Genomic DNA, 10,221 nt, shown 5'->3' on the forward strand with positions numbered 1-10,221 from the left:
TAGGATGTCTTTTTTCTCAGAATGACTTGAAATTTTCACCCCAGCTTCTCCTTGATGTGCTAATCACAGTGGTGTGCTCATAGGTTGGTTTGAAGTCCTAAATCAAGCTAGAGACATCCTACGCGTAGGATGTCTAACTGCTCAGATTTTGTCCAAACTTGATCCCAAGATTCTCCTAGTGCTCAGAAACCCAATGGTATGCTCAAATTGAATTTGGATGCCAATAGGTCAAGATTTGGGCTGCATAAGCTTCTAGTGCACTCCAAGAGTAGGATGTCTGACAATTCTTTTCTTTGCTTGGTAAATAGGCCAAACAAGGTCCAAATTCACTTTTGAAAAAAGTTATGGAATCCTTGAGACACTTAGAACCTCCCTACATGGCCAAAGTAGAATTTTGACCACTTTATGACCCTGGAGACATCCTATGCGTAGGATGTATTTTTGCTCTGTTTCAGCTCAAACTTGCACTGTAGCTTCCCCTTGATGTGCTAAACTCACAACTATTTTTACTTTTTGATTCTGACACCTATAGGTTGGTCAAATGATCAAGAATCTGTTCCAAAAGCCTAATGTCTGTTCTGATGAATTCCCAAGTCAAATCAACTCCACATTGGACCAAATTTGCCTAGGAGGCTTATCTAAGGCTATATGACAGCATGGTATGGTCACAATAGAATTTTGGTCTCAAAATCATGCAGGAGACATCCTACGCGTAGGATGCCTTTTTTCTCAGAATGAACCCAAACTTGGACCAAAGATTCCCCTAGTCTTCAGCAACCCACTGGTATGCTTAGACTTGAATTTGGATGTCAAAAGACCCCAAAACTAGCTATTCTTGCCTTTTTCAGTCAAAAATGCTAAAGTCTGTTCAATCTTCCTTTCACTGACCCAAATGAGATGAAATTTATCACATGCACTCAATACAACATTTAGAACATGCCTTTGGAGTCATCCTATGGTTTGGTCTCAAAATTAGGCCTTGGACACAATATGGGTAGGATGTCTGGCAATTCTCATCTTTTGATCTTGATCTATCAAAATTTGGTCAAATTTCCACTTTCCAGGTGAAAAAAGGGTAAAACCTACCTTCTGAACACATTGGTCAACTCAAAATTTCAAAATTTCCACGAGATCACCCTATAGACATCCTACGTGTAGGATGTCTTTTTTCTCAGAATGGACTTCTGTTTCTACCCAAGGTGCTTCTTGATGCATATAACAAGAATATGTGATCACAACAAATTTTGGATGTCAAAATTGCTCAGAATCACCACTTTTGGGAAATTATCCCTTTGAAAGAGTAACATCCCCTTAACTCTCAGCCTATATGTCCAAATGACATGAGCTTTGGTGTGTGTGTCCAACACAACATGCAGAATATGGGTATGATGTCAAAACTTGATTTTTGCTTCCAGAATCACTCTCTAGACATCCTACGCGTAGGACTACTGATGAAATTTTTGGCAACTTTCATCCACAGGCATCCCCAAGTCTTGAGCACTACTTTTCAAGCATTGCTACCAGTTTTTATGCAAAATTGTGCTCAGAATCTTAAGTTTCTTGTTTTTGCGTTTTTGACACTCTGTCTTTGGTCTTTTGGGTGTCAAGAGTTGGTCAAAACTCTAGTTTCAATGTATACTAAGGGTAAACCCCCCCTTCTGAACACACTGGTGCAGTTAGAATTTTCAAATTTGGTCTCCAGAACCCCCTTGAGACATCCTACGTGTAGGATGTCTATGTTTACAGAATTGCAGGTTTTCTTCACAGAACCCTTGCAATTGCTCTTTTATATGCACAACATCAGTCAGTCATACAAAAATATCCACAAAAACTTGTTTAAAGCATTTTTACCCTCAAAAGCACACTTTGCCGTGATTTCAAATGCAATCAAGAACTTTAGCAAATAATTCAATGCTGAATAGCTCTAGATCAGAATCGGATCACTTACCTAAAGCCACTCCTACAAATCATATGGGGTTTTGCATCTATGAGTAGAAAAACGCTTCACTGCCACACATGGACTAGTAAACACTTTTATCACCTCACAAATCACTCGACCACCCACAACTACTCTAATCCAGAGATCCTAACTAAACCTATCTAGTCGCAGACCCTCGGCAAGACACACGCTTCCTGGCTATCCACTTGATCACGGAATATCCTCTTCCGGATCCACTTACGAAAAACACTTTCTTTAGCCGAAACTAAATCAAGCAACCATCACACGAGTGTTAGTAGGAAACCTACTTAGGTCCTTGTGTCCTCGGCAGTGGCGCCAATGTTGCGGGAGCGACTCACACACCCATGAAGTACATGCAAACACTACCTAGATCAACATAATGTCAATCGAGGACACAGATGACACGATAGGCACACGGAGGAAATCTCTTTAGCTTGTCAGGCTGATACCATCCTACACATACAACACTCTGGAAGGCCAACTATACCACAATCAAGAACCTCACTGCTCTCAACTACACCACCTAGCCACATACACACATACGGAAGGTAACTCACCTAATCATGCCAGATTCATACGAAACTTAAGGAACACCATCCTCTCACTAGGATACACCTGTCCCTAAGCTTCTACACTCAAAACCCTCACTCTAAACCCATCTACGGAAAACGCGTAGGATGACAAAGTAGAATTTTGAAAGTGCCCGAAACTGAAATTTATGAGTACCTATGCATAGCTTATGTCGCCACGATTCTATAGACTACTAGCATATGCAGAAAAAAGACATCGTTTGATACACTTACGGCCACAAATAGCTCGTAGATGCGTCGGCATGTGCGCTTCGTCTCGTGTGGAATGCTTGGCGTTGTCGCGTAGCTCTCCTCGAGCCTACAGCAATGGTGCAGTCGGATATCCAATGTGTTGAACGAGACGGGCGTAGCTAGAGGATAAAACTCACGCTCACTCTCTCTTTCTCTCTCACACAGAGTAGACAGCAGCGCTAAAGTTTTTTATTATGATTAAAGTCTCCCCTTACAAAATGACCTAGGTACCTTATATACTAAGGCTACCTTAGGTTTAACCAAAAATGGGGTTGAAAGGGTCAAATGGCTTTGTATTTACAATCTAGAAGTGCCATTGCACCCCGGCTTCTGAAACTAGTATAATTACTCAATACAAATGACGTTTATAGCCATAATCCGCAGCATTTCATAACTCGCAAAAGATAAGACTTTGGTACAAAACTTGAGTTATGTTGTGTTGTTGACCCAGTGGTCAACAATTTGTCCTTGGGGTTCTCCTTTGTATTTGAATGCCATTACTAGCACAAAAGCTTTCATAAGCTTGGCTGCAGTATTCGCTTCCATTAATTATTGGATCCAAGGCATTTAAGCTTGGTACATGCTCTATTCTCCACAAGGCTTTCCACCTTTGAAATATAAAAAACACATCGAATATATTCTTCATTACATAAATCCATTTTTTCGTAGTTGCGTCGTCTATGAATGCACATAGTACAATGAGCTAACAAGGGATGGTGTACTTGAAGGACCCCAAATATCAGAATGAACCAGTTCAAGGTTTTTTTTCTTTCATTTCTTGTTGTTTGAAATTGTACCCTCTTTTGTTTACCGTAAACACAATCTCCATAGAACTCTAAGTTCACTTCTTTCAAACCTAGTAATGGCTTCTTTGATTGAAGGATTTGCATTCCTTTGGCACTCATATGCCCAAGACGATAGTGCCACACCGCACTGTCGACTTCTGTAGCTGTTGCACAAGTTGAAGATTGCATGTTGACAATACACAAGTAAAGTGCACCAACCTTTTCTCCTTTGGCAACCACCAAAGGTCCCTTTGAGATCTTCCAATGTTTGTTTTCGAATGCAATGTTGTGACCTTCATCATCCAAATGTCCTATAGAGATCAATTTTTTGCAAAGAGAAGAAACATGCCTAACATCTTTAAGCTTCCATTCATTTCCATTAGTAGTTTTGACACAAATTGTACCTTTGGCGAAAATTTCACAAGATTATTCATCTCCCAAGTATACATACCCAAAATTACCTTTGGTGTAATCTTGGAAATGCTACTTATGCGATGTCGCATGAAATGAAGCCCCGGAGTCTACCATCCAAGAATTAGACCCATTCTCTAATGAGAGAATTAGAGCATCTTGCTCTAATTTACCTGCCACATTGGCCTCCGATGTTGGCTTGTTGTTTTGAGACTCAAAATTACTCTACTTTGAGTAGTCACAACCCTTGTGGTTTATGAATCTCTCCTTAGGCCTTCCTCTTGTTTCCACTGGCAGTGTAGCACTTGATGATTCATTTGTGCTTCTCCTTTGCATTTTCATATTTAGGAGAACACCCACAACATCATCAAACTTTAGAGTCTTTGTGTCAGTGATAGAGTTACTTACAGCCATCACAAGGTTGTCTCAACTATCCGGTAGAGACGATAGTATAAGGAGGGCTTGCACTTTGTCGTCAAAATTGACCTTCACCATCGATGCCGAGCTTAGACAGATTGTTCCTAATGACTGTCGGTCAAGGGAAATCCATGCTTCATTTTCCATCATTGCAGGCTTCTTTGCAAGACCGCCAAGTGTCAAATAAAGGTCCGTCTAGTAGAGATATTCTTTAATCTGCATCTTCCAATGTTGCTAGTTTTTGTTATTGAACTTCTTGATTTTGAGCTTACCTTCCTCTACCATTAACCCCACTAAATTCAAGGAATCATTTCTTTGAGACACTTTAGCTCTACTATGAGCAAACCTTGCTCTGATATCAGTTGCTAAGAAATAGGGTGTAGCTAGGTAGATATTAGAGTAGTCTACTTAAAGGAGAGAGATAATTTTCACACATGAGAGAGAGAGAGAGAGAGAGAGAGAGAGAGAGAGAGAGAGCACAACATACGTGATTCACCCAATGTGGGCTACGTCCACGGGAAAGCAGCCACTCAATGGCTTTAGTGCTTCCAACTAGAAGTAGGTTACAAAGGGATTATACCCTTAATGGAGCTCCCACCTTGCTTCACTCTCACCACCTCACATACACTTATTTCATCAACTTCACAATGCATTTTGTGTGTAGAAGAGGCCTCCTTTTATAGGCCAAAAGGGCTACTCTCTCTCATGAGAGGCAGCCATGTGTAGCCCTTGTGTAGACAAGCCCGAGTTGAATTCTCCTATGCACCCAAGAGGAAGTCAAGTAGCACTTGAAGAATCACAAGGTCGAGAAGTAGATCTTGACCATAATAGAGAGCAAACAAATTCACAAGTGGGCAGCGAGTCGATTGCAAGCAGAGCTCACGAATAGCACCAAGTTGCAAGCAACAAATCAGAAGCAAAGCAATTGTCAAGAGGCAACCTTGGGTCTTGAAAGAAAATCAGGACTACACCTTGGTACAAGAGAGAGAGGTAGCGAGGGCGTGTAGAGCATCGACCACAGCCACACACACTCCTATCTCGGCACTGTCTGGCATTTCGACAGTTTGCACAAAAAATGATTTTTTTCAAAAATTTAAAGTTTACACTTCAATGTGTGTATAACACCACTCCCACCATTTTCCTTCGACATCTTGACACCCGCTCTCACACACTTGAAATCTTGAGAGATAGAGGAGTGCAAGTTGTGAATGAGAGAGCAAACCGTGAGAGAGAGAGAGAGAGAGAGAGAGAGAGAGAGAGAGAGAGAGAGAGAGAGACAAAGAGACCATGGTTTCAATGGCACTCTTGGACATCAAGAGAGTGCATTGTTTGTCCTCGGCATCAGAGACTCCCGTTCAATGGCGGCAGGAGCCGGCCTCGACATCGGTGATTCTCCATCAACATCGACGAGAGTGGATCGGCTCTCATTTAGTTTCAACACCGATTTTATGCGACTTGGCACCGATGACACCTCTCATTACGCGACGGATTTTCGACATACAACCCCAACATTAGCGTTCCCGCGGACAAGCATTTTACCACGGACAGTTGTGCTTGCCACATGTGCAGGTGAGGTACCTCTATCATAGAGAAGTGACAGTCGGCATCCACACCGAGTGCACCGATTATGCTATACGGCATAGTTTTCAGCTTTGACTTCTTTTGGCAGCTACTCAGCTAGCACATTTTTTCCCGGTGGTGGAAATCGGCACCAACATTCCCATTCTTCATTGACATATGGGTACACAGGGGTTTTTGCAAGCCCACATACAACAATTTCTCGAGGTTTCCAAACACTTATAAGCATAGCATCTTTCTAGAAATTTTTGGTAATCATTTTAATAGTAGTTCCTATGGAGATAGATGTGTTGATAGATGAATGTTTGTTTGAGCTCGCATAGTGCTATTGAGCTCTTTTGAGAGAAGATATCCCTGTAGAGATCCTTTTTATACTTTGTGGAGCCATTTTTTGACTATTTTGGCAATTTTCTTGTCCGTTTTTGAGACTCGGATTGAAAGAGCCCTTTCTGAGACTGTGGCTAGTCGTTTTGAGTTACTTTAGCCTTTTGAGGGTCGTTGCATGAGTTTTTCTTTGAGGTGGGGTATTCTCGAATGTTGAGATACCTTTGGTGATACAGGTGGCTGGAGTTCCCCTCTTATAGTACCCTTTCCATAGGATATGTATGTCGATGGTTTCTTTTGCTTTTGACACCGAGCTGGTAGTCACACAACGGTGGTGGTTTTGAGCATTGTATGCCCAATGGTTGTTTTGAACAGTTTATGTGCTTACTTGTGTCATGTTGGGTTTGAAAGTTTTCTCCCCGTATAGAAGAGACTCTGTCAAATTTTTCTCATGAGTCCATTTTATGCATTCTTGGCACATTTGGTTGTTCTTACACATTGATTTTACTACATTTGGTTTGCTCTTGCTATAGGGAAAACTCTACCAAAATTATCCCAGGAAATTTGTCATGAAGTATTTGGCCACACTCTCTTGAGTCATGGCTATGAGTAGTGCTTCCAACAGAGAAGAGCACTACATCAAAAAGATTGATGGCACAAACTTTGCTATTTGGTGGCACATCATATACAAGATGTTTTGATCAACAAAGGGTTGATAGCACCCTTGCATGAAAGAAGAGAGAATGTGTACACTGATGAATAGTGGGAAGACTTGAATGAGCTTGCCATGGAGACCATTCTCTTGCACCTTGGTGAATCCATTTACTTTACCATAATGGATAAGACCAATGCCAAAGATTTATGGGATGCTCTATGTGCAGCATGGGATGGCAACAATGCCTCAAACAAGGCTTTCTTGATGAAGAAGCTTATGCATGAATATGAAAGAGGGCACCAATGTTAGTTCTCACTTGAACGAGTTCAACAAGATATTTTCATAGATTACTTCAAAAGGTCTCAATTTTGGTGATGAAATGAAGGCCATTTTCTTTCTATGTTCTCTACCATCATTATGGGATACCTTCAACACAACCATAAGCAATTTTTCACCTAATGGCAAGCTAGTTTTCAACGATGTTGCTAGTGCATTGCCATCGTGGTCATAGCCGCGGTCATTCTTAGGATCGCAGGCAAGGTGGTAGCAAGAGTCGCGGCAAAGACATGAGAAATGCTGAGTGTTACTACTACCATAAAAAGAGACACAAAGAAAGATTGTTGCATATTGTAGTGTGATAAGGGCAAGGAGAAAGCAAAGTTTGAAAACCCTAAAAGGAGCATAAAAATTTAAGAGATTAATGTGGTTGAGTCTCTCCAACCATTGAGATAGTTTCTAACATGCCAAATGATGTGTTGATTTTCACATTGCATTTGAGTTTTGATGTAGTGTTAGCTCTTGACAAGTGTTATGCATAGAATTGGATTGTGGACTCAGGTGCTAGCTTTCATGTGACTCCTCACAAGGAGTGGTTTTCTACATACACTGCCACACATGGCATAGTGAAGCTAGGCAACTCTTATGAACTTGATATATGTGGTGTGGGAAGCATCAAGTTTTCTATGTGTAATGGCACTGAGCTTATATTACACAATGTCAAACATGTACCCAAATTGACAAAGAGTTTGATGGCGGACAGTTGGATGATTTGAGTTACACTACCATATTTTCTCATGGCTCTTGGATTATCAAGAAGGAAAATCTGGTCATTCTTAAAGGCCAGAAGTCTGGCTCATTTTACTCACTTTATGTTTATTCCATGGAAGAGTATGTTCACAAGGTCTTGCAACATTTTAATATACAAGGGGAAAAAGCATTGAGTACCCCAATGGCTGCATGATTGTCCCAAATCAAATGCTGAAAAAGGCACAGATAATAAAGGTGCTGTATTCTTTGGCAGTTGGCAATCTCATGCTCGGCATGGTTAGCACACGGCCAAACATTTCATATGTAGAGGGAGTGGTCAGTAGTGATATGGAGAATTTTTGGCAGAAATCATTGGGAAGTAGTGAAGCACATCTTGAGATGTATGAAGGGCTCAACCAACAATTGCTTATGCTTTGGGAACATTGATGCATCCATTTTTGGATACACTGATTTGGATTATATGGGTTGTGTGGACACTTGGAGATCCACATCTAGCTATGTTTTCTTGTTTGCTAGAGCAGTAGTTTCTTGGAGATCATGTCTCTAGAGTTACACTTTGTCTTTTACCATTGAGGTAGAGTATGTTGCAGTTTCCAGTAAGGAAGCTGTGTGGTTATCTCGTCTAGAGGGAGACCTTGGTATACACCACACTTTAATGCTACATTGTGATAGAGTGCCATTGCATTAGCAAAGAACCCTGTGTTTCACTCCAAGTCAAAACACATAGAGGCCAGGTATCATGTTGTACAAGATATTTTGGCTAGCAAACGCATTGAGTTAGCCAAAGTTCACATGGATGAAAATCTAGTGGATGCTCTAATGAAGAGCTTAGCCTCTGAGCGGCTCACACATTACATAGATATGATGGGTGTTGGATGAATCTATAGTCATGCTTCATGTTTGTACATTTGTACATAATAGCCCCTACATTCTCTAGCCACTTCATCCAGATTGGCCTTCAAGTGGGAGACTGTTAGGTTTCACGCCCCGTGGTCGGTTATGGTAGGGCCGTCTACTTACTCTTATTCATATGGTTATAATGTCAATAAGGAGTTGAGAGGTATTACTCTCAATATCTCCACCAATTGTTGTGTCTTCTCCTTCCCCCTTCTCTCCTTCCCTCTCCTGCACTCTTCGCATCCGCTCCCACACCACACACACACACACACACTTGCTACAAAGATAGAAGAAGAGGAGTCACCGTGTCTCTAGCAACATCGGTGGTGTTTTTTTGGCAACACACACAGGCTCTCTTCGGCATCGAACATGAGAGCAATGAAAGAGAGCATTCTAGGCTCTCCTTCGGTGGCCGCGGCACAACATCAACTCAGAGTGTTAGAGAGCAAGAGATAGATTGAGTATGTCTCCGGTTCCCAATTATCGACATCGATGTTAGGCTCCTTGCATTAGCAAGCTAGGCTCTTTAACTTGGCATCATTTTGGCTTTGGCGCATTGGCTTGGCATCGGCCCATTGCCAACCATTGACAACTACGGCATAGTGACACGAGAGAGAGAGAGAGAGAGAGAGAGAGAGAGAGAGAGAGAGAGAGAGAGAGAGAGAGAGAGAGAGAACATAGGCTTTCTCGATGTCTGTGTTAGTAGCAAGCTAATGCGGACACCATTTTTTAGAGTTCTCCTTGTAAAACAATTATTATTTTGATAAATTGGGAATATTGTAACTCCTATTTTCTTGGTAAACTTTGTAATTAATGAGCCAGAGCTACAAGCTTCCAGATTGTATCAACCAGTCAATTCCCAGCTTTGGTAGAACTCCAGATTATTAGATTTGACCACCCAAAAACCTTGGCTAAGGTATAAAAGCCAATTTTTGTAAGTTTTTTATAAGTTTTGGATAAAAAATACACAGTGTGAGCTAACGACGCTCACTTATCTCCTTCTCGTGCTTCCTACTCCATCTCCGCTTGTCACATTGCCAATGTGTTTGTTTCATTGCTACCACAGGTAAGAGCTCTACGCATTGACGTAAGCCATTCACAGTATTTCGTATCTTTTGGCGTCGTCGACCCGTGTCCTAATTTCATCATAACTAGGAATTTACACTTTTAAATCGGAAACTAAACATAGGCGGGCTATTGGGGCATCATTGCTAAGCATTTAGATGCATTCTGGGTCGAAAAAGAATAGGTCAAAAATCCACTGCTGTTAATAATCGCGATTTTGAAACTTGACCTAAAGTGGGGTTTGAGGCCATAGGCATGTGT

This window comes from Adiantum capillus-veneris, chromosome 23 (genome assembly GCF_014529385.1).
Source record: "Adiantum capillus-veneris isolate H3 chromosome 23, ASM1452938v2, whole genome shotgun sequence".
NCBI lineage: Eukaryota > Viridiplantae > Streptophyta > Polypodiopsida > Polypodiales > Pteridaceae > Adiantum > Adiantum capillus-veneris.